This window comes from Ostrinia nubilalis, chromosome Z, assembly GCF_963855985.1.
Source record: "Ostrinia nubilalis chromosome Z, ilOstNubi1.1, whole genome shotgun sequence".
NCBI classification, from domain to species: domain Eukaryota; kingdom Metazoa; phylum Arthropoda; class Insecta; order Lepidoptera; family Crambidae; genus Ostrinia; species Ostrinia nubilalis.
This window is the reverse complement of record NC_087119.1, coordinates 14160741-14186352: the sequence shown is the minus strand read 5'-3', so window position 1 is coordinate 14186352 and position 25612 is coordinate 14160741. Positions and strand designations below refer to the sequence as shown.

Sequence of the window (25612 nt, the reverse complement as noted above, 5' to 3'; positions counted from 1 at the left end):
TTGCATATAAAAATATGTTGTTCGAGAAGTAATTACATTCTCAGCCGCATATGACACACCTTGAATTCATAAACCTTGGCCAAAGGGTAATTGACTCTAGATAGCTGGAGCACTCGTACTTACTGCAACCTATTTATAGTTATAAAACGTCATTACCTGAAATAATTAAACAGAACAGATTCAGACAGAACTTAGATATGGCATTTCGATAGAAAACAGAAATGTGGGTTTGGTCTATAATAGCAAGACTAAGATAGTCGTAATTAAAAAAGTGTATTTTTCTACATGGTACTTAAATTTTATCTTAAATACGTCATATACATATGTCTATTGTTTACTCGTATGAGGGACTGTTTTGTCACCGTATCCTACTAATATTATAAATGCGAAAGTTTGAATGTCTGGATGTTTGTTACTCTTTCACGCAAAAACTACTGAACGCATTTTGATGAAGGTTTACAGTTTTTTTGTTTATAACCCAGAATAACATAAAGGCTATAATTTATGACGATCTGTGACAAAAGAAATTTCACGCGGGTGAAGCCGCGGGCAAAAGCTAGTACTTAGATAATATAAGTTGTCGTTCCAACAGAAAGTAAAAGTATGTTGCTTGTTATATTAAAAACATAAGAAGTCGGTACAGGCGTCCCCAGTCGCGTCGCGTCGTGAGGCCGAACGGGCATAATTGACATGCTCACCACAGGCCAAAGGGTAATTAAATTACAAAACGGGACCAGCAAATACAATTCAACGGAGAGTGCTAGGCTCGTCCTGTCGGCACTGCTCATCAACTTGACGAGCAATCTTAGCTTTCATAAACATAACAATTTATACCTAGATTACCTCAAAAATAAACTTACTTAATAACATGCATATTATACTAGGCACAACAATCATTGATCCTCAATTGGCATAACGTGTTATTGGAACGGTAATTCGTGAATACCCAAATAATACATGTACATGACTAAAGGGACCTCACCCGGTGAAATTCAGGCATTAATTCATAAAATAAATGGCTAAGCTTAAATATATTAATGGTGATTTTGAATCAGAATGTCAGGCTGGTACTTTATGGCGTATTCAATAGGTACTCAATAAGTACATTACCCATATACAGATTCAAGCCTACGATTGGTCGAATAGGTAACAATATTTAGAAAAGTATTTCTTTAGCATAAAATTACACTTGAGTGGATATTTGTCTTACTATAGGGCTTTAAGTTCACGTGGACGGCAGACCACGTGGCACTGGGAGTTAGGAAACAACTTGAAAGTTGTACAAGTAGAAAGAATAACGCAAATTCAAAAAATAGAAATCAGGAAAATTAGGATAAATACCAATTGCCTTTTGTATTTGGTGGCCAAACAGTTGACGTTCAAAGCTAAAATTTAGATTCCTTACATCAAGGTGTACCTATCTAAATCATAGGAGATAGAGTCAAATTTGTGATTTATCCTTAACTATCCTACCTATGGTTGGTTTTTAATTTTTTTCTAACCTTTCCTTTAATGAAATGAAGTTTAGAACTAGGTTTGCCAATATTGGTGGGAAGTGGGGATGCATACGTTTGAAAGTGCTTGTCGCGGGAGGTGCGATTTATTTGATGTCGAGTGTATTTACTTTTTAATGATGATGTTGAAGGTCCAATTGCTGCCCTCAAAATCATAATTCAAACCCAAAAAAGCATAACGGCAAGATCATTTTTTAGGAAAATGTATTCTGCAGAATGTCTGTAATAGAGAATCGGGACTATCATCTGCTGAAATGAACAAGGGGTTCCTAGCTCTACATAATAAGTTAAGGCTCTAAAGTTTGCCCGCTTATTGTTGCTAAACTATTATAGAGAGTTAAAGGGAATAAAGTAATTTTTACAACGTTATTAAAATTTCTTAGCGAATAGAGTCACTTCTCAAACTAAATTTTAAATAAACAACTTGAAAAAATCGAAAGAAATGTCAATACAAAAAAATTTTTAGCTGCACGTCTTAGTCACAAGCAAAAATAATAAGCGTGCTACGAGTTCATGCCCAACATGCATAGATGACTGAAAGGGTTGATAAGAGATGAAAGCCATGTGAGAAAAAGAATAAGATTGAAAGATAATAATGTCAAGTATGAATTATTATTACTTATTGGTAAATTTGGATCGAGAGACGGACAAATAGTTGAGTTGGAGCTTGCTCAGATAATGTGCGGTTCCAGCACACATTGTCCAATGAATGCGACGAGCAAACAAATGATTACTGCCAGACATAGCCTACATTTTTGACATACCTACTGTTATCGAAATTAGCCCGGTAAAATTCGGTGTATACAAACAGATATTAGTTTTACACGACAGAACCCTATTATCAGTAACACTGTTACTTTGAACTCAAAACTATTTAGTCACCACAGCCCTGATAAACAAGATACCAATCGTCCGGTCCCACATAATATGAACTCCAAAGTGCGAAACCGTTTAAGATGCCCAGTTAATTACTTTTCTCCTGACGTTCAATGAAACAATGATAATGTAATTACTTTGTAACTTGTTATTCAAATGATATTTTTATTGTGGTCGTATCGTAAATAAAATCAGAAAGAACGTACGTTGAATAGTAACGCAAAATGTTTGTATTTAGATAGGTACAAGCAATTTACGAGTAGTTTATGGAATATCAAAACCGCCGCTGTCGCAGCACGGTTCCCGAATATAATGTACCTACTAAGGTACTTGATACAAATAAGGCCTACCTAACTTTAAATGCTTATATTTCAATAAATATTAACGCTAATCAACAAAATCAAGGTTAATTAACTTCTTCCATCCTTTAATTTTAGCAATATTACAAAAAATAACTCAATTTTTAACTAAATCTATTCAAAATAAGCAAATTACGAAACCACTGATTTTGGCTTTATTAAATCACCTATACGGAATAAGGCCTATATGATTCAAATGCCTCTAGACCTTAAAATTGTGATTGTATTAAACAAAATGCGGTCTCATAACATTAAACACGTCGATTTGTTTGCGTTATCAAAATTTTACATACGAAGTAAACAGAAATATACTCTACATCTCTAGATAAACTTAAATTCCACTTATTAAGAATTATACATAAATTATAGATAAAATTAAATATTCATAGTAACAAAGTAATGATTCCTTACATATATTATCAAAAAAAATATCAAAAACAAACATTATTATTTTTTTGCATAGGGCTTATTAAAACACCGTGTTCAAATAAGGCCTACACATAAAACCTTTCAAATAAATCAGTTTAGAAACATCATTTAGTCTTGAATTTTTGTAAACAAAATGAGACATAATTTTTTGTTAGAACCAGGGCATAAAAAGGCTTCTGAATCATCTTTACGAACTCCTACACAATATTTGTGATACCACCTAAAGCAGTCCTTTATGGTCGCATATCTGCTACTTTCTCTTCGAGACAGGCATGATAATACCAGCTTTTATTCTCCTTTCCTTTAGATTTATACATACGGCTTTTTTTTTCTTTTTTTTTTTATTGGTTTTGTATTTTGTTTGTTTTTTTACAGGTTTTGTTGTTTTTTGACACTGTTTTCTTTTTCTTTTCTGTGTTGTTGGTAACATTCTTATTAAATAAATATTTTGTTACTCTTTGACTCATTTAGTTCAATGAATTTGTCCGTAATCAGGTGTTGACATACGTATCTAATATGGCCTACCATGCTGAAATAAGGCCTAGGCCTTATTAGACATCTCGCTCTCGTTGTCTTTAAAAATTTACTAATAATTCATCTATAGCCAGTAGTACAAATTAAGGTAATTATTAGCTAGTAAGAAATATTTAGAAACGATTACTAAGAAAAGCTTAATCTAAAACAGCGTCATTTTACCAAAAACTTAAGATGAAATCGCCGAATTTTTATAAGAGAGCACGAAATCACCCACCACCTTAGAAGAACGCATGCCAATTGGTGCTGGGATCGTGGATCGGGACGCTCTTGCTCTCTACTGGGTTAAAGGGCATATGAGTACGTGTCCTTGAAGTATTATCCCGGTAGGATTTATTTATCTGTGTTTTCTGATGTATAGGCCTTATTAGAACGTAGGCCTTATTTGTATCAAGTACCTTACATCATTTTAATGTTCATTTAGCGATTGCAATAACAAGAAATGATTTGATATAACGAGAGACTGTTTATATTGCAATATACGAGTAGTTCTGAGAAGTGGAGTCGAATGTAAATGAGTTCAAATGTTGTATGAATGTTATTGTTTGTGACAGAATTTGGATAATAATGTAATAAGTGTGGATAATAATAATGAAGTCTTGTTTTACTGAAAATATTCCTGGAAAATTAAATTTATGCGACGAGCACAGTTGAGGGAACTTTTTAGTTAAATAATAATTAAAAAGAACGTCTTTAAACCTTTCAGTTCCTTGCTGGTCATTTTAAGTAAATATTGCAGTCAAGAAATAAAGCTCTTTTTATGCACACTTTATTATTTACACACAGAACATGTTTTACACATGCTTTACACAAGTGTCTAATATTTTACTTTAACTTGAAATTAGACCTATATTTATTCTGGGTAGAGGTACAATCGTTGATTGCAGTAGGTAATGAAAGGGATAAATAACTATATTCCTTTGACTACAACAAAACTAAAGAATTAGCAAACATTCAACCAATAGCAAAGTCCCCAATGAATATCGGTCTGTTTTTCACCATAAATTCATTTTATGTAGGGTAAGTGCGCTAGTTTTCGTCCAATTATCGGAGTTGCCAACTTTGTGATGCGAAATGAATATCTTAAAATACCCTTACTCATTTGTATCATATGTCATTTTAGTCCTTATATAGTCTACTTTACGTTAATATTATATGACAATAAGTAAATACCACGGGTTTTTTTATAAAAAATATTTTATGCAAAAGAGGCGATTTCACTAGTTTTCGTCCAAAAAAATCAGTTTTCGTCCTAGTGTACGCTAGTTTTCGACCACTGTGTAGAAAAAAGGGTGCAGTTGAATTATTAACTTAAAACCAATTCTACAATACAGTAACTATGGATTGTGGTATATCATTTGAAAGGTAATTTTGTTAGCTTTCAAATGATATCAAAAAGATTTAAATAAGTTTCTTACCTAAATTTAGGAAAATATTGCAATAGGTCGAAGGACAAATGGACGAAAACTAATCTACAGGAATAGCTAATTTTGGTTTTCGTCCACCCCAGTGCTTGCTCATGACGTCATGGACGAAAACACAACAACGTTTAAAGCTGTTTTTTGTTTTCGTCCACATCTTTTTAACGGTTTTTATGGGTTTATCACTGTTAAAAAGTGGACGTAAACTAAAATGTTTAATGTAATAGCAATAAAGATCATATTGGAAGAAAAAACATTGTATTTTGTAGATCCATTGAAGTAAAATGATTATTAAAAATATTAACTAGGTGTCAGGGTTTCCGTCCACGTGGACGAAAACCAAAATCTTGCAAAATTGTTATGCTAGTATTAGTCCACTTAATTATCTAAGATTTCTATACAAAAACTTTAATAAACCCTTAAAATAGTGTTTATTAAGCTAATAATTAGACATACGTGCCAAAAACATTACGTAAAGTAGCTAAAACAGTAATTAAACATACCATAAAAGTTTCCTACCGGCACGTTTTTTTTCTAACTTGACGACGTTTTCCATTCACCTGTGTGCAGAAGCAACTTCCGTAGATTTTTTTGGAGTTATTACTTGTCAAATTACATTTTCATGCAGGCAGAACTGTTACTTAGATATTATAGATTGTAACAAGTCCAAACTTGCACGGAAAGTTAGGTTTGTATTCTAATTTTCCGTATTTGTTTGTGGCAAGTCGGTCAAATGGACGAAAACAGGAGCTGGACGGAAAACCGGCGCAATTACCCTACGTTTCACGTATCAGTAACAAGTTATTAAGTAACTATCTTATATTACTTTGAACCAAATATTTTTGCCAAACGTCTTCACAAAGGTTCTTATACTTTTATCAAACGTACTTCCTGGAAGTAAAGAAAGCTTCTTTATTTAATTTGAAAACAAATGCATACAATAAGGTCTCTGTGGCCACCTACAATGGAATCCTCACAGTTTGAGAAGGAAATTATGTAAATATTTTCTCATCTCACTATAACATAACAGTCACTATACAAATACACGTATGTACGTATCTTAAATAATTAATGATTAAATAAATATTTTGTTCATAAAGATTGATAACTTATTTAATCAAATATTAAAAACTAATACTTGTCATTACTTATTTAAAGCTTTGCTTGGTCTAGCTACAAAGCTTTTAAAAGTACCTTTTGCATCTACTTGTCTTGTGTCGAAAAATACAAGAATTTCAACAAATAAAGATATGAATAGTAAATAATATCAACCAAACCTCATATTCCCATTTAATCTATAAAATTTATCGGTAATTTTATATGCAAAGTACCTATCCAAAAGATTACGTCATGTCTGAAAAGTTTGACGTCATAACGTCTGAAAGATTAACAATCTCGCAAACGCGCAAGCGGCCGCCCAAAGGTTCGGTCAAACCAACGCGATCACACGCGATCATCAACCAACCGGCGTGCAGCGATGGCGATCAGACTTAAGGCGATTAGAGTCCTCAATGACCTTGGGCGTTTGACCTTCACGCCGCGAGCAACACCCGCGTACCCCGCACCAAAAACTCCGATTTGACACCGATCAAAAATACACGGGCATAGGTAGATACAGAATGTGCGTTCCCTTCGAGAGGCCACTGTGGAAAACGAAGGTTTCGTATACATAAATATTTAGCAGAACCTCTAAAACAAATGTAGCCAGAATGATAAATTTGTAGGTGTTGTAAGTTGGACGCTACAACCCGCCGAATGTGGTCCCTCAGATGAACTATGTCAAATACCAAATTACTGAATCTGACCAAATAAGATGATTTTGATGAATGGTAATATTTAGGAGGTAAATCGTAGGGCTACATACGAAAATAAGAGCTCTGGATAGTTACTGCAAATAAAGAAAATCCAATCAGACGATGGGCCCTCAGTTCACCAGTGCACAAAATTTACTTTAATGCTACAAATTGGAACTTGAGACTAAGTTCCTTTAGTAAGGTTTTAATTTTAGCAGAAGTAGCCACAATGCTACCCTGAGAGTACAGGGTTTATATATTCTACTAGTACAGAATAAAAGCTCTAGTAAAGTGAGCCCTCGGGCCACACGTTTCAGAAAATAGTTATCATATTTAGAGACAAGGTGGAAGGTGTATTAATTTACACATAATAATATAAAAACGTAGTCATTTCGTAGTACAAACTTGAGTATCTTTGTGGTGTGTAAATATTTCCTTTCTTGAAATAAAACGGACTCATTTATGTGTGAACAAAATATTCGTATTAGGGTAACCACACATCAGAAAATTAATGGATAACTAGAAAAAGTGTCCCTACACAACCTATACCATGATTAAAAAAATTCAAGATAAAGTTGTACTGTTAAACATTTCTATAGATAGAGCATAATAAAAAAAGTATAGGTACTGATAACAAAATCACCATGTATACAGGGCGATTTTTACTCAATCGTCGAATTTAGCTCGTTTGATTTGTATTTATTTATTATTATACCTAAATAAATTCATTACAATTTTCTAAAAATACACAAAAACTTAAAAATCTTGAAAAAGGTGATATTTTTACTGGGGTCAAAATTGGACGTTAGGGAGACCATGGCGAGGCCTATCGATAGACCGAAACCATCGGGTTGAAGGGTTATCCATTGTTTTTGGGACACCCTGTATAAGCAAGTACCTAATGTTATGTAAGTACTTACGCTACTTTGAAAATCATGAGTCTTCAATTCTCTAAGGTAAACTGCCGGGTCTGATGATGGAGCTGGAATGTGGCCATAAGAATAGGCTAGTTTCTTAAAAAAAGACTTTTGGTCCGACAATTTTACATTATCAAAAAATATTGGACACAGGATATTTTTATTTGTCAATTAAACAAGTAATTACGAAGATATGATGCGATGAAATTCCGCGTGACGACACAAATCGCCACATTTTTAAGCATGCCTTGACGTCATGTGCCTCATCTTCTGAACTTTGGTGCGCTTCATCTCTTTAAATTTTCATAAGTTTAAAAATGTGAAAAACACATTTAGAGTTTGTTTTTGGTAAGTTCACTGACGGACTAATTCAAACTCTTGCTACTTTCTTGCTTTATCCACGAAACATCCCTATTCTTCAAATTATTACGATCTACAAACGGAAAATCTCTGCTACTACGCCGCAGTAAATTCCCCATCATAAATAAAAAGATTTTTTTTAAAACAAGCTCTTGTATGCTAATAATTTTGGTTTCATGACATGCTCTTAAAATTCATCACCTTATAAGAGGATTTCAGTTATTATCTGCGAAACTTTTTAATAATATAGGTACGTTTCATGGTTTGGTAATTTAGGGAAGTTTATTTGCACTTAACATGAAAAATATGGTATCAATGTACTGTGTACCTATGCACCTTCAGTGGCAACAACAAGGTCTACTGAGTACCTATAGTCTACTAAAGGCATGAAATAGATTAATTTCACTAAAAATTAAAACCAACTCCAAAACGACTCACCAAAAGGTAGGCTGCCACCGACTCCGAAAATGGCTAATTTTGTAATCAGTATCCAAATTTTTTAATAAGTTCTATAGAACAATTCAATACCACTTTATCTTAATTTTTTTTAATGTGACAGGAGTCAAACGAACAAACGGATCACCTGTTGGTAAATGATTACAGGTGTTATTTTTAATTGTGGTATTTTCGCGAAGAAACATATTGAAAATATAAATTGTTTTCTTCACGTAAATCGATTAAGAGCGTTGTCACATTTTTCATGCAGAAATCGAGAATTTGGCAGATTTCGAAATGATTTTAGTCATATAATTTATTGTTATAGCTTCTTTTGACTTATATCATCGTAATTATCATACGTTTTTACGGAATGTCTATTGACAAAATCTCGTTCAAATTGGATTTTTGCCTACGAAAACAGCGAATTTCGAAAGCCCGATTTCCAGGTAACTCGCGAAGGCACAACTTTGAACTAATATTACAACAAATTTGTTTCTAAGTAAGAAGATAGAATGTATTCATTAGAATAAGCATACCCTGAAGAAGAAAGTGTATTGAGAAAATTTTGATGTTTAATTCATTAAAATGCATTTTTATCATGTCTAAGATAGTCAAAATTCGAGAAAATTACTGCAAGAAAACAGGTCACATCTCATAATCTAAAAGTCATTTGGCAACATAAACTACTTTATACTTAAGAAGAAACATAGTACTATTATTGTGTGAAAAAGAAAAAATATCTATCTTCAATCTTCAAATGAAAAATTAATTTGAAAATACTATAAAATCGGGTGCATCAAATGGCATAAATCAGTCGTGCTTTGGCACTCGTAGACGCCGGGTCTATGTCAGTTGACTGCCCACTGACGTATATGCGTCACGCGTGATTTTTTCGTAAATTGTAGTATGATTGAGTACTTTTGATCCGCAAGTATTTTTAATTTATTTGTTTAGGTAAATCGGACTTGTAATTTCTTTTTTTTTAAACTTTTTATTATTTTACTTACAGAATATGGGTAGAATAGATAAAAGATATTAATAATATCTTTTATCTATGGTATCTGTTTGGTCAGGAAAAAATAAATGACTAATAAAATTTTTAACAGGGTGTCAAAACATTAGTCTATGCTATTGTGTTTCTACCAACATAAAATATACTCCCTAAATATACTTCCTTACTAAAAAAAGTTGAATAGCGTCTTTATGGTCACACAACGCTTCGTCATGTTTTTCCGAAAGTTCAATTACTGACGACTGAATGAAAGAAATTGGTGCGTAACTATTCATCTGATATTAAACGTTTAGTAATAAAGGGGTAGGTCAGGTAAATGGCAAATCCACCAGCGGTCGCTCGATGACACTCAGACAAATAGTTTTATAAAACGTCAACTAAGTTGGTTAGGTATTTGTATTGTAGATACTTATATACAAATGAACGTATAAAATGAGTTTATTTTTAAAAGTATAGGTACAGGGTGGAAACGATAAGTGATTTCACTTGATTTTTAATAATACAAGATATCGAGAAACTGTTTACTGTTCCTGTAAGTGCTTCATGAGCTCTTTAAAACAATAACAATAAATAGGTCAAAGAATAAACTGGATCTATGCGAAAATTCAATGTTTCCGAATTTCATACTAAATGTATGCCGCCAGCCATACCTACCATATTAGAAGTGTTAATTTTTTAAATTTAAATTTTTAATTGAGTAATATATAATAATCAAACAACAAACTCGTAAATTGCATTCTTATTTAAATTATTTACGGAAAACATGATTTTAGGTTTAACTTGCTACAATATCATCAAGAGATACTAATTAATAAATACTAAATAAACAGATAAAGGGGACGGCATTAAGGCACTCAGAATTCTCAGAAACCATTGATTTCGTGTTTGTTTGTAACTGTATTAAATGTATGAAAGCTGGAAATATAGGATTTTTGAATAGATTCAGTTCGTTCTTAAACATATTATTGATGCCGTTTGCTAGGTCTCATGAAGCACTTTTTCAGTAAGTAACCATTTGTTCGACATCTTGTATACCTACTATAAGAAATATTCGAGTGAGATCACTTATCGATTATTTTCGTCATCCTTATTTGTATTAAATTTAATTAAAATACCTACACTAAGGCTGAGATGCACCACCTAACTTTGACCCTAACTGTCAATAACCGGTGTTTTTATGTGAGACAGATTTTTGACATCCAAAATATTTGATGTCAATGTTAAAGTAAGACGGTGCAACACGGCCTAACAAATGTATTGTAGACAGTACTTTTTATTTTCTTCATAAATCTTTCTATTCTTTGTAAAGCTATCTACAAGCTTTTATTATCTTTGACATCTTGGTTGTAAAATCTTGCAACTTAAAATTTACTTACTTCCCGTTTTCCCATTGAGCTGAAATTTTGCATGTCTACACAGGCATGCAAAATTTCGTTTCATTTCGCACTAAATAATTTAATTTACACGTGTTTTCATGCGATGGCCAAGTCAATATATTTATGTAAAACGTTAATGATTTCCTGGACTGAACTTGGTATTACATGGATCTCACAACTTTTTACCGTAGAACAACTGAGTAGTGAGACTTGGTTTTTTGACAAGTATTGTTTTTGATGGGTTTGTATTACAGAATGCATGTGTATTGTGTACCTAATGGGATAACTGTTTAAAAACACGATTAGATAAATTTTGCTCTATGGATAAAAATCTTAAAGTTACCTCTGATTTTTTAGCATTATACGACCGTGGTTTATAATAATAAATTCTATAAAATCACAATGATATCAGTATTTACCTCTTTGATTTCCTGACTTGTTTAGATTTACAAAAACTAAATATTTATTATTAACTTTTAGATAATAATTTGAATGGCGCTTACGATGTTTAGTTACGAGCTCTTTGATGGACACAGATATTATAGATAACGTTTAAAAAATGGCAAGCTCGTTTTCATACATTTCAATCTATTTATTTAACCGTTCCATATTTATGTGCGGAAACGTCACAAAATCAGAATAAATTTTAATTTTTCCATCCCGCATCATAAAAACTAAAAAGTCAAAAGTAAAATTTAAATAGTAAATATTTTTCATAAACAAGCTTTTGATGCTGTAAAAAGAATAAAATAAAACATAAATTCTTTCAAACCCATACTTTACTCAATTTAAAGATTAAAAACTTGTCGCGGGATTTACTAGTGTAAAAAATACATTAATTACGTAACTTGATTATGCTAAAAGTCTGATCTGAGAAAAAATCAAATAGGTAAATTATACATTATTTCTTTATTATTATGTATGATGTACTGTCTTAGGTACGATACAACTACGGATTAAGATCGTTTAGTCGACGCAGCGTTGAAATTGTACAGATAAATGCAGTTTGCGCACTCACTACGCGACGTCAAGCAATAAAAACCTAAAATTCGAACGCCAACTTTTTGCTACAACGCTCTTAAGTTACAGATTCTGACTAGCTTCTAATTTGGATACTGATTGCAAAGGCCTAGTAAAATAAATAACGCAATAATTTTTCTACTTGTATTTATCTAGTGCAGTTGTTTTGGAGTCAATTATAGTTTTTTTACACTAATAGATTCTATTCAGGTAGAAAATAGCGTCTGAGCGCGTCATAATTCAATTGTATCATCTGACTGCACGTACTCTATGAACAATTCTGACATAAAATCTATTGTCGAACAACAGCTGGGTTGCACCATCTTACTTCAACTTTGACAAGCGTCAAAAGTCTGTCTAACTCCATACAAAAAACACCGGTTATCGCCAAAGCTACGGTCAAAGTTAGGTCACGTCAGGTGGTGCAACTCAGCCAAAGAAAAAATTCATTTTGATCGCTAATGTCAGTTTGCAGCAAGTGACACAACCTCCCCGTCTGAAGGCCAGCGGCCGACTGCCGCCCGCACCCCGCGAAGGCCCCCTCAACAGCAAAACGTTCAGAATTTATCAAAAGTAAAATTTATGAATGAAAGTAATGTTCGATTGAAAAACGCAACGTGTCATTTAAAGATTAAAGAATTCCTAATCTATTCGTGCAAAAATCTTTTAAATTAACATAGCCGTTTTGGAGGAGTAGGGAATTTAATTAAAAAATCGATGTCCCGTATTTTTTTTTTAATCCAAAACAAAGAGACGTAGCGAAAATTCAAACGTCACAAATGTAGTCCTTGAACTGTTATATAACATATATTTTTTTCAACTATTTCTATCCAGCAGTAAAAGAGGAGTAGGCTTTACAAAATGCCCATTTGGCGCGGATTGAGGACTCTAATCGCCTTAAATGCATTGATCGCCATCTCTGCAAACCGGCTGATCACGTGTGATCGCATTGGTTTGACTGAACCTTAAAGTATTATATCGTGGAAAGCCCTTCCCAAGTAGCATTTTACTCCATTTAAGAGTTCACATTTAGTTCCAATGTGTACTTAAAGCATTAGTACAGTTCACTCGTGATGTATAAGCTGTATTATTGCAATTAATTACACCTATACCTGTCTAAGGGACTTATAGGAGTGTAGACTAGTGTAGAGTTATACTTTTATACGATTGTTGGTGTTATAATACTCTAACAACTATCCTTTAGTCAGCCGTCTGACTAAGAGCATTATAGGAGGGTAGAGATACGGCAACCGCTGTTTAACGGCCTACTTGTACGATGTTATAGAGCTAGCATTTTAATAGAACACACGTGGTCATTTATAAAGCCAAAGGCTGTTATGTTTACTTGTTTTAGACTGTTATACAGCTAGTAGCTGTAGTAGGACTTGTTTGTGATAATTAAAATAACCTTTTTTTACTATCTGTACAAAAGTGTTTCAATGGTTCGCATGTGCACTGTAGGCTGTTAAAAGGACTATATGTGTTGTCCATTAACATCAATAGCAGTTTATTTGTCCACAAGTACTACTCTTATTTGCTTTAAGCTGAATGTGAATGTGATATTCTATTACACATTTCCCCAAGCCTGTTTTTAGTTGTTCATGGTGGTTCTGTACATGATGCAGAGGAAAATATTATGCCTGAACCTGAAAGGACAATGTTCGTTCTCCATACATTGTTCGCCGTTAGATCAACAGTGCCGAAAAAATACTTTCTAGGTTCTAAATGACACAAATCTTTATGTAAGAACAATTATTCCTGGCGGACCAATTCTATAAACTTATCGATAGCAATATTGTTATCATAACCTCTTACTTGCTAATTAGTATTGTATTATAATATTGTATGCACTCTGAAGGTTGGAGACACTACACTCGAAGTTGTTGACAATTATGTATACCTGGGACAAACAGTCCAGTTAGGTAGGTCCAACTTCGAGAAAGAGGTTAATCGTCGAATCCAACTCGGCTGGGCAGCGTTCGGGAAGCTTCGCGAAATTCTCACGTCCGAAATACCGCAGTGTCTCAAGTCAAAAGTATTTGACCAGTGTGTGTTGCCAGTGATGGTGTATGGCTCTGAGACGTGGTCGCTTACTATGGGCCTCATAAGAAGGCTCAAGGTCACCCAAAGAGCGATGGAGCGTGCTATGCTCGGAGTTTCCCTGCGTGATCGAATCAGAAATGAGGAGATCCGTAGGAGAACCAGAGTGACTGACATAGCCGGCAGAATCGCTAAAATCAAGTGGCAGTGGGCGGGGCACATAGCTCGAAGAGCTGATGGCCGCTGGGGCAGAAAAGTTCTTGAGTGGCGACCACGAGCTGGAAGACGTAGCGTGGGCAGGCCTCCCACTAGGTGGACCGACGATCTGGTGAAGGTCGCGGGAAGTACCTGGATGCAAGCGGCGCAGGACCGGTCTTTGTGGAAATCCTTGGGGGAGGCCTTTGTCCAGCAGTGGACGTCTTTCGGCTGAAACGACGAACGACGACGATGCACATCGATTTGGGAGATGTTCTGTATTGTAGTTGTCGCAGCCAAATCCCAACTAATATTATAAATGCGAAAGTAACTCTGTCTGTCTGTCTGTCTGTTACGCTCTCCCGCTTAAACCTCGCAACCGATTTTGATGAAATTTGGCATAGAGATAGTTTGAGTCCCGGGAAAGAACATAGGATAGTTTTTATCCCGGTTTTTGAAACAGGGACGCGCGCGATAAAGTTTTTCTGTGACAGACAAAATTCCACGCGGGCGAAGCCGCGGGCGGAAAGCTAGTTGTATTATAATATTGGACGGGTTTTGGAAATAGCTCGGCGTTCCACTTTTATGATTTACTTACTTACATTTTGCACGTAAATAAATAACATGAATCCTATGTTTACTTTCCACTCTTGACATTTAACACGTGACTTACCAAACTACCTATCTCCATGGTTACCGTCTTAGTCTATGCATGACTAGGGATTGAACAACTTTTAATTGAATATTATTAACAATTCTCGATAATTTTTATCGATTGAAAAATATTCGGTATATGAATCGAAAGGTATATTCAATTTTATCAATATCAAAATATTCAATTTTAATAATAAAATAAATATTATTTACTACCACCTATGAAATGTTCTGAAAATTGCCTGGAGCGCTCCCCCAATCCTGGGTTTTCCCTTTCCAAGCTGAGAGGACATCATTTTGGTTCTATCGATACATTATAAAGGTACTTAATATTTGAAATGTATTACCAATTATTGTTATAAGCATTTTGAGCGAATAAAACTTTCAATTCTATTAGAACTTTAGACATTTCTCTCACTTTAAGCGGCATTGGATTTTTCATCAGATTTTGAAACTGTTTCAGAAGTATATTAAAGATGATCCCATATTGTTGTCATTGTCAATATCAGTATTATGATCACAATTCTTTTTATTTTATTCATGACCTTTTAGACCAGTTGGACACATTAGATAGCTTCTTGTAGTATCGTGCAATATATTTTTAACTTTTAATTAAAATCTAGTCATACTGTTATTGTAATTTGGACGATTTATTTTATTTACAAGATCGGTAGGTATCTTATTGTCTATGATGACCGCAGTCAACATCACTATTACGTGGATTCCTAACAATGAAGTACGGCATTGCCTTGTGCTCATTTTACATAGATTTTATCGACACAAATTATGGAACTTCATAGGATATGGAGCAGGCCACGCCCTAAAATGTCCGGATGTCGTCATAGTATTATGGAATACATATAAAAGACTTTTATTATTTCATTTTCTAATCCTCAAGTGTCCATTACAATCTAATTAATATTTATGTATTCAAAAAGTAAGAGATTAATTTTGATACTTTACTGCTGTGCCCGGGAATCTAAGGCCGTTTCTGACAATGTCCTTTCCCTTCAAAATATACAGATATCAGAGTGTGATGATTGCAGTTCTAGTGATAGTGAATACCATTTTGATTTGGACAATTATTTAACCTTTCGCAAAAAAATAAGAACATGGGCTATTGAAAATCGTATTCCTCATTCCGCTTTAAATAAATTGTCAGGCATAATAAACGAATTTAAACCGGGAACACTACCGTCTGATGCTTTAGGTATTCATACTTGACTATTAGTATCTGGGCTAGGCGATTTAACGGACATTAATAATTTTTATTGCGGATCTCTAAAATTTCAGTATTTGAAAGAATTAAAGATACACAATTGACCTGAACTAGGTACATCTTAAAGCTGTACATAAGTTCACATTAGAATAAATTTATAGACATTAGCGCTGTAGTGGTACAAATGTGGAACTTCATATAGATAACAGCATTCTAACAGAACACATGTGAACCTAATATACGCTCACCGCATTAAATTGGAGTTATAACAGTTCACATAGCCGTATTTCATTTCCACCATTTTGTTCTACATAACCTAAAATATTTACCAAATAAATCTCCAAAATTAATGCAGATTTATCACAAAATTCGCAGATAGAGCGATTGAGTTTTGGTTTCATGTTATAATTAATTACCGTAATATAATTGTAATGCCAATACAATATCAAAAACTGAAAATTGTTGATTTCCTCTCAGCCAGTTTTAAATATTTTAAAATGAATATCGCGTTTTTACAGAGGCGCGTAAATATTTTAGCTGTAAATATGTATACATTTCACGATAAAGTTGCATTCCCAATGGCATTAACATATTAAGTATTTAAAACCCGTGTTATTATTTGCATAAATGATTATCCGCCCGAGTTGTTTCCCTCTTGGCACTCACGTACAAATACCAAACTAATATTAAAATGTGCAAATAATTTAGGACACACGTGAACTTTATGTAGCATTGGAGTACTTTTGTCGGACTTTATAACTTTGAAAGCTGTGCATTTAGCCACTTGTTACTCTTTATTACACTCACGTACGTTGTATGGTTCACACTGCGTCCCATATAGTGCCGTAAGTCAGCCTTAAGTCCGATGTTACTACTTAAACTGCTATTATAATGCTATTATACTGTTAATGTACAACCATAGTGAACTTAAGGCTGTCTAATTTGTGCCCAAACTGGTTCTATAAAAGCATTATAGCAAGCTATACAGCTCGTATACAGCTGACATACACAGCTTGTGGAGTACATGTGAACGACTAGACATACTATATAGAACCCCGAATGCTACTTGGGTTAAAATTGGGCGTCTCCTATGCCCGTTTTCACCATCGATTCCTAATTTTTAAGTGACCCCTATAAAAACAAATTTCCTGTAAAGTGTTACTATGGGTGTCACTTAAAAATTAGGGTTTGATGGTAAAAACTGGCATTACTCACTTTTCATGTTTTAATACAAAAAAGGTTTTTAGACAGTTTTTCCAAGAAAACAATGTTTTTAGACCAGTCAGACCCCATTTTAAGGCGGCCATTTGCGCCTGGGCGATATTGTAATATTGTATACAGGGTGGAAACGATAAGTGATCTCACTCGTTTATTTCTAAACTATACAAGATATCAAAAAACTGGATAGGTTTACCTACTGATTCTGAAAGTGCTTCACGAGCTCTAGAAATCGGTACCTATCAATAATAGGTTACAGAATAAATTGGATCCATCCGAAAATTCGATGTTTCCCTCTCCATACATAAGGACGCCTTTACGAAAAATATTAGAAGTTTAGAAGTGATGATTTTTTTTATTAAGTAATAAACTCGTAAATTACATCCTTATTTAAAATTATTTTTCGAAAACATTGCTGTCAAGCTGTACTTGTTATGGTGAAGAGACGAGTGCCATGTGGCTCACCTCGTCGCTTGCCTCTCTAACTGACGTAACTGACATTTAGCAAAGGACATTGTCAGAAACCGCCTAAAAAACCGCCCAAAAACATTAACCCATCATAATTATTTTCTATTTTTTTAAATACATTAAGCACCCTTTCATTCTAATGGACACTTAAGCATTGAAAAATTAAATAAATAAGTCTTTTAACGTTTATTCTATAATACTATTACAACTTCCGGACGTTTTGGTGCGTGGCATGGTCTAAAACCTATCAAGTTCCATAATTTTTGCCGATAAAATCTGTACGAGGCATTACCGTACTTTATTGCTGGGAGTCCATGTATAGTGATGTTCCTGCGGCCATCATAGACAATAAAATATCGATTTTGAAAATAAAATAAATCGATTAAACTGCTTTGAAGACTAGATTTGCGTTAAAAGCTAAAAAGATATTGACGCTATTACAAGAAGCTATCTAAAGTGTCCAACTGGTCGAAGGTCGTAAATAAAATAAAAATAATTAGGACCATAAACTGATATTCATGGTATCATAACTGTAAAAGTGTCAGAATCCGATGTTGAATCCAATGCCAGTTAAAGTGAGAGAAACATATATTTTTTTTTTTTATGTGACAGGAAGCAAACGAGCAGACGGATCACCTGATATCAACCTAGTATAGTTGCCAGTCTCTCATAATCTATGCCAATGAGGGTTTTCGCGATTGAAAAATCCGCCAGATGGCAATACGTAGACGTGAGGTCCAAATGCTGCATGATTGGTTATTTTTGACATGACATTGACAGATATCCACCAATCATGCAGCATTTGGACCTCGCGTCTACGTATTGCCATCTCGCGGATTTTTCAATCGCGAAAACCCTCATTCATAGCACATATATAATAATAGACCAAATGAACTTTTATAGATTGTGAAAGAGAAGATAAAGATTTTATTATTTTATAAAAATCTTGCCACGAGGTAGTTTTTCAGTAGAAACCAGGATTGGATAATCGCTACAGGCAAGTATCAGAACATTTTATAAATATTTTTAATCGATTATATCCTTGTGAATCGTTTTAATAAATTGTCATTTTACTTTTTCAATCCCTAGTCTTGTCAAACTGTCATAATGTCAACAAATTATAAATGTCACGTCAGTTGTCTCAATTTCAGTCTTCTGTGCGTTTATTGTATTTTTATTTCAATGAAATAGTGCTAAAGGGTTAGTACTAAAACTGAAAGCCTTTTTTCAGAAAGAAAACCAATGTGGTGCCCTTATTATTCATGCTCTTTGAAAGTTACAAGTCAGTGATACAGAGTTGCCAACATTATAACTCCGTAGTGATACCATACCAAAGAAGAAGTTTTCCTAAACACTTGTGTTGTTTTTATATGTGATCGAATAAAAAGGATTAATTCTACTGCTCAAATGGAATAACTTATCCCAAGAAACCGAATATAAAAAAAACCTCTCCATCGAAATTATCACCATCACGAGGATGTGAATTTTTTTGAGAATTTGATATTGGTCCTGTAAGAAAAGTAGTTGTATTTCAGTAGTAGAATCAACCCTTCTTGTTTCATCAGCAAGAGTAACTATAAAAACGCCCTGTAGGTAGGTATTATTAAGCTGAAGAGTTTGTTTAGTGTCAATGACTGTCACACAGTGTAACTTAAATTGGCATATTATGATAATGAACATAAAAACTTAAATAAATATGTATGTTAACATTTTTTCTATTTATTTATTTTCCCAAAGCTTCACAGTGACAGCTGAAACAGCAATACTGTTGTAAAACTAAACTTGGAACAAACTGTTACAAATATTTTACAAATTAAAATAAAACCGCATGTTGCTTTACTTTCTCGTATAGGTAATAAATGTAATTAATGGCTAGATTATTAATGTTACTTTGTTACCCTCAATAGTGAGGAGATCTTATAAAATGGTAACCCTGATTTTTATTGTCATTCAAGTGCTCTTTCTTCGCATAGGCTTCTGTGATTTGGCCAAGGGCCACACACATTGCGATAACATTATGCGACATTGATTTGACAGCAGCGGAGTGAAGTCTTGCGACTATGCAAAATGATACCCTGTAATCGTAGCGCATACAGACATAGACGGGGCGGGGCACATAGCTCGTAGAGCTGATGGCCGCTGGGGCAGGAAAGTTCTTGAGTGGCGACCACGAGCCGAAAGACGTAGCGTGGGCAGGCCTCCCACTAGGTGAACCGACGATCTGGTGAAGGTCGCGGGAGGTGCCTGTATGCGAGCGGTGCAGGATCGGTCTTCGTGGAAATCCTTGGGGGAGGCCTTTGTCCAGCAGTGGACGTCTTTTCGGCTGAAACGAACGAACGAACGATACGTATTACCACTATTTACCAGACATTACTATTTATTGCATACTCGCCGGATTACACGTAGGAGCACGCGCGTAACAGCTTCGGCCTTGCATTATTATAAGATCTTGTTCCGCCCTGTTACGAACTTCCTCCGTGAGGATATCCCCGCCGAATTCTATGATGAACCTATCAAAAGTCATATTCTGCAATGTCAACCCACCACAAGGTGGACCGACGACCTGATAAAGGTAGCGGGAAGGCGCTGGATGCAGGCCGCTACCAACCGTGCGATGTGGAAGTCATTGGGGGAGGCCTATGTTCAGTAGTGGACGTCCTGTGGCTGAAATGATGATGATGATGAAGAAATGAATGAAAATGACAAATCTTCGAACGTGTATAATACCGTGCCAAAGTAATCATATAATTTTGGCACCTTAATAACTATTGCCGTTTTTGTTGTAAAGATCATGCAGCGCTACTTGCGGATATTATTGGAAAGAAAACTATGTGGGCTCTAGATCTGAAGCCGCTTTAACGAACACGAAGTGCTCATACAATGCGGCGTATTTTCTTCCAGTCTTTAGTCAGGACTTTAGTCGAATTAAAACCCCGGTTGAACGTGATATAGCCGCACTAGAATACGATGCTTTTTTGCATAATCGCAAGACTTCGTTCCGGTGTCGACCGAATGTTATCATGATGTATGTGGCCCAGGGGTTACCGTAGCCGCTAAGGTTTGAAACTTCTTGCTTAAAATATTGTAGTCTTTGGCATAGACTACGATGGTAGTCATGGAGATAGGAGTTTGTTATCTCGTGTCAGATGTAAATGGCGAAAAGAAAACTCATGATTCGTGATATTTTTATGTAATATGTAGGTATTTTATAAAAGTGGAACCCCGAGTGATCTCCAAAACCCATTCTATTATTATATACGATTCGGCTTCGATATCTATAATACAATAGGAGTTTATTTCATGTGTCAGATGACAAGGGTGGAAACAACCTACGATTCATGTTGTTTATTTACGTGCAATATGTGGGCATATTATAAAAGTGGAATGCCGAGTTGTATTTCTAAAACTTGTTCTATTATTTTATACTATTTGGCTGCGACTCGGCGTGACGACAATACAAAACATTTTTCGCGAATCGGTGTTCATACATTCACACAATACATTAGACGCCATGTTGTCATAAACGACATTATAAAATCGCTGTGATTTAATATTCTTAATCATTAATTTTATGGCAAGTGTCCATCAGGAATCATTGTTCTTACACACAGAATCGTATTATTTCGCTTTCGGGTAGTAATATGTCAAAATTGTTGGTTCTTAGGCGAACAATGTATGGAGAACGAACATTGTCCTTTTCAGGCGATTAGACAGAACGATTCGTCTTGCAAAATTGATTAAGATGGTGTAGATATCTCAGTTTCGATAAAAATGTCAGATACGTCAGTTAGAGAGGCAAGCGACGACCAGGTGTGGTCAAATGTATGGAATCTGGAAATTGAATTTTCGGATAGATCCAATTTATTCTGTAACCTATTATTGATACCGTTTCATAGGGCTTTCCACCCTGTAGAAAGGTACCTTGCGAAAATAATTAGATTCATATTTCGTTAGACGTCACATGCCCTCTAGACATTATTTACATAAGTACGAGTATGAATAGTATTTAGGTTGCTATAGATTTGTAGATGCTTGACGTGTATATTGGTGAAAGGTCGAACTTTATTACAGGGTGGAAACGATAAGTGATTGCTCTCAATTATTCTAAACTACTTATACAAGATTAGCTGACCTGGCGAGCTTCGTACCGCCAGTAAATTTAAATAACTCAAAGCTGACTGACTGACTGACTAACTGACATAGTGATCTATCAACGCACAGCCCAAACCAATGGACGGATCAGGTTGAATTTTGGCATGCAGGTAGATGTTATGACGTATGCATCCGCTAAGAAAGGATTTTACGAAACTAAGGGGGTAATACGGGATCCACGCGTACGAAGTCGCGGGAGGCCGCTAGTATTCTATTCTATATAGCCTATGTTCATCGGGGATAAGTAATGTAGGATTCTAATGGTGAAAAAAATTCTCATATCGGTAAAGTAGTTTCGGAGCCTATTCAATTCCAACAATCAAATCTTTCCTCTTTTAATATTAGGGTAGATATCGAAAAACTGTTTACTGATCCCGAAAGTGCTTCACGAGCTCTATCAAACGGTATCAATAATAGATTACAGAGTAAACTGGATCAATCCAAAACTTCAATATTTCCAGTACACTATACTAGAACTGTAGAGCAAACTTTGATAAGTACTGCTGTAAAGATCTAATGTGATTGTCATTTATTTCAGCAAACTTAAACGATTGTTCAAGAGTTAAGGTTAGAGAAAAGTGTGCGTTTTATAGACGGGATTAAGAAAATTTGCTTGTAGAAGCGACATAGCTCAATGGCTGTCGGTTGCGGACTGACCGAATAGAATCGAAATCCGAGGAATGTGGGTTCGAATCAAACCCCGTGGTTCTCTAGAGTCTAGAGAACCACGGGGTTTGATTCGAACCTAGAGTCTAGACTATTTACCTATTTATTTAAATTTAAACTGGTACATAAGGCGAACTTATTGCCATAAATACATTCTCTATTGTGGTGAACTCACTCGTAACACAAGTAGGTTTTGCAATAAATATTGAGTATTGAATATACCTAAAGTATGTAAAAGAAGCTTACGAAATTAATGAAATATCGGTGTAAACTTATAGATACTTATTTACTGGTTTTGGGTTCCTAATAATATAATATACTTGGCTCTACAATATAGTCCAGTAGAATTAGCTTTTAAATCGGAAATAATTCCTACAAAAGATTTTATTGTTTTAATGGCTTCATTGGTTGCCCATTAAGATTCTCCTAAGTTTTCGATTTCGACGGAGTTGTGCTTAAGTGGTGGGGGCCCCCGAAAGAGGCATTTTTTCGGTTTTCCGGTTATACCGCGTAAAGGACTTACCCGATCAAAAAGTGGTCTTCATGACGGTTGAAGGGCACTTAATCCTGCATTGAATAAGACCAAATTCATATGTTTTGTACAAACCGTTCTCGCGCTAAAGTTCGGCAAAGTAGTAAATATACGTATAATTAATGACCCTCTCCACGTCCAATGGTTTGTTACCCACAGGCTTCCAAGTCTTGAAAAGGGCCACCTCAACCAGTGTAACCCTATCAAGGCTTACGAGCTTGATGCGCCTATCCTTGTTTGTCCCAGCCGTTCCTTAACTGCGGTTGCTGCACCTCTTCCTGGCACTCACTTGAACGACTCTGTGTTACCTACTGTGGCTGCCCCTCTTCCTTGTATCCTCCTGCATGACTTCGTTGCCTAGCCGTATGCCTGGTCTAAGGTTCGACGCCAAAAATCAACAACAACAAGTTCATATTAAAACGCTGAAGAGTTTTTTGTTTGTTTGTTTGAACGCGCTAATCTTAAGAATTACTCGTTTGATTGAAATCATTATTTTTGTGTTGAATAGCTCATACATTGAGGAAGGCTATAGGATATATACAATCACTCTACGACTAATAGAGGCGAAGCAGTAAAGAAAAATGTTGCAAGCACGGAAAATAGTATTTAAACTATTTTCACGCGTACAAAGTTGATTTTGTGGCGTCGAACCTTGGACCAGGCATATAGCTAAGCAATGCAATCGTACAGGAGGGTACAAGGAAGAGAGGCAGCCACATTAGGTAACATAGAGTCGTCCAGGAGAGTGTCAGGAAGAGGTGCAGCAACCGCAGTTAAGGAACGGCTGGGACGAACAAGGATAAGCGAATCAAACTCGTGAGCCTTGTTAGGGTTACACTGGTTAAGGCGACCCTTTACAAGGCTTGGAAGCATGTGGGTAACAAGCCATTGGACGTGGAGAGGGTCATTAATTATACGTATATTTTCTACTTTGCCGAACTTAAGCGCGAGAACGGTTTGTCCAAAACATATGAATTTGGTCTTATTCAATGCAGGATTAAGTGCCCTTTAACCGTCATGAAGACCACTTTTCGATAGGGTAAGTCCTTTACGTGGTATAACCGGAAAACCGAAAAAACGCCGCTTTCCGGGGCCCCCACCACTTAAGCACAACTCCGTCGAAGTCGAAAACTTAGGAGAGTCTTAATGGGCAACCAATGAAGCCATTAAAGCAAAAAAATCTTTTGTAGGAATTATTTCCGATTTAATCAATTTTTGTGTTTAATTCTACTGGCCTAATAAATTACTTGTCCGCTCGATACATCCCTCACTAACACGGAAGGAGAAGAAAACTTACACCTTTTAATCAGAGTTGCGTAGCTGATAGTCAATGGGAATAACTTATATTTTTTAAGACTTCAATTAAAGAGTATAGCAAGAATCATTCTAGAGATGTAGGTAACAGCATTATAATATGCTACCGATGCATTAAAATATTACTCGTAATCAACTGTTCTGACATGATCAAGTCTGAACTGGTTATCAGCAGAAGGACGAAAATCGCTGGGAAGACCCTGAGAGAGAACAAGATAACCTCTGCTGGCACATCAATAGTGATGAAACTTTCCACATAGCACGCTTTTTAAAGGAAAACGTTAATAATGTTCTGTTGCTGCATTGGAGAGATAGACAGTAATATTCTGTTTGCACAACAATTAACTTCAAATAAGCTAACGGTCACAACAACCCGCACGTCACTCATTAAAAACAATCTCATAACTACGCCAATAGGAGAGTTCAAGATTATCTTCCACTCACTCCTGAATAAAGTTGAAATGTAAGAATACCGATGTAAAAGTGATAGTACCTACATTAGTGATAGATAAATTACGAGCAACAAGTCCACAAATACAAATATTATTCATTACAAACAATGGCCTCTGTAATTTGTTAGTACACCATTAATGGGTAAATATAGTGAATACGACACGACCAATATGATATCATTCAATTTTATACTGCTTTAGAAGCGACCTGCGATAACCCGGGCAAACTATCGACGCTTTGCGCCTCGTCTCCTAGATGCTATACCCACTCGTTTTGTCGAGTTCATCAACAAAATATTACTATTTAACTCTATTTTACGTGACTCTATTTTTTAAACGACTTATCCATGCAATATTACGTCATAAGAACTGTTAAACCCCAGTCAATAATTAAAAAATAATACAATTATCTCATGATACTCGTAGGTATTTAGCCCAGGTCTATCACTGGGTATATTCCACCTAGATACTCTTGGAAATGAAATCTTGCGTTTGGGGAAATTGTATAATTCAATTTTTCCGTAGTAACAATTAGGGTGACTTTAAAATCCTCAAAGATCAATTGAATGGTCAATAAGGGTCGAGTTCACAGGTCAGGGGCAACCCAATTGCTGCCTACTGAGACAGATCCTAAATATTTAAAATCATTTAGC

At 35.2% G+C, this 25612-nt stretch overlaps 1 protein-coding gene across 1 annotated transcript in view; it reads right to left on the bottom strand.

Annotated features, from left to right (window-relative positions):
• Positions 1-25612, bottom strand: part of LOC135087047 (carboxypeptidase N subunit 2) — a 41523-nt gene that overhangs the window by 15026 nt on the left and 885 nt on the right. The window lies entirely within an intron of this gene.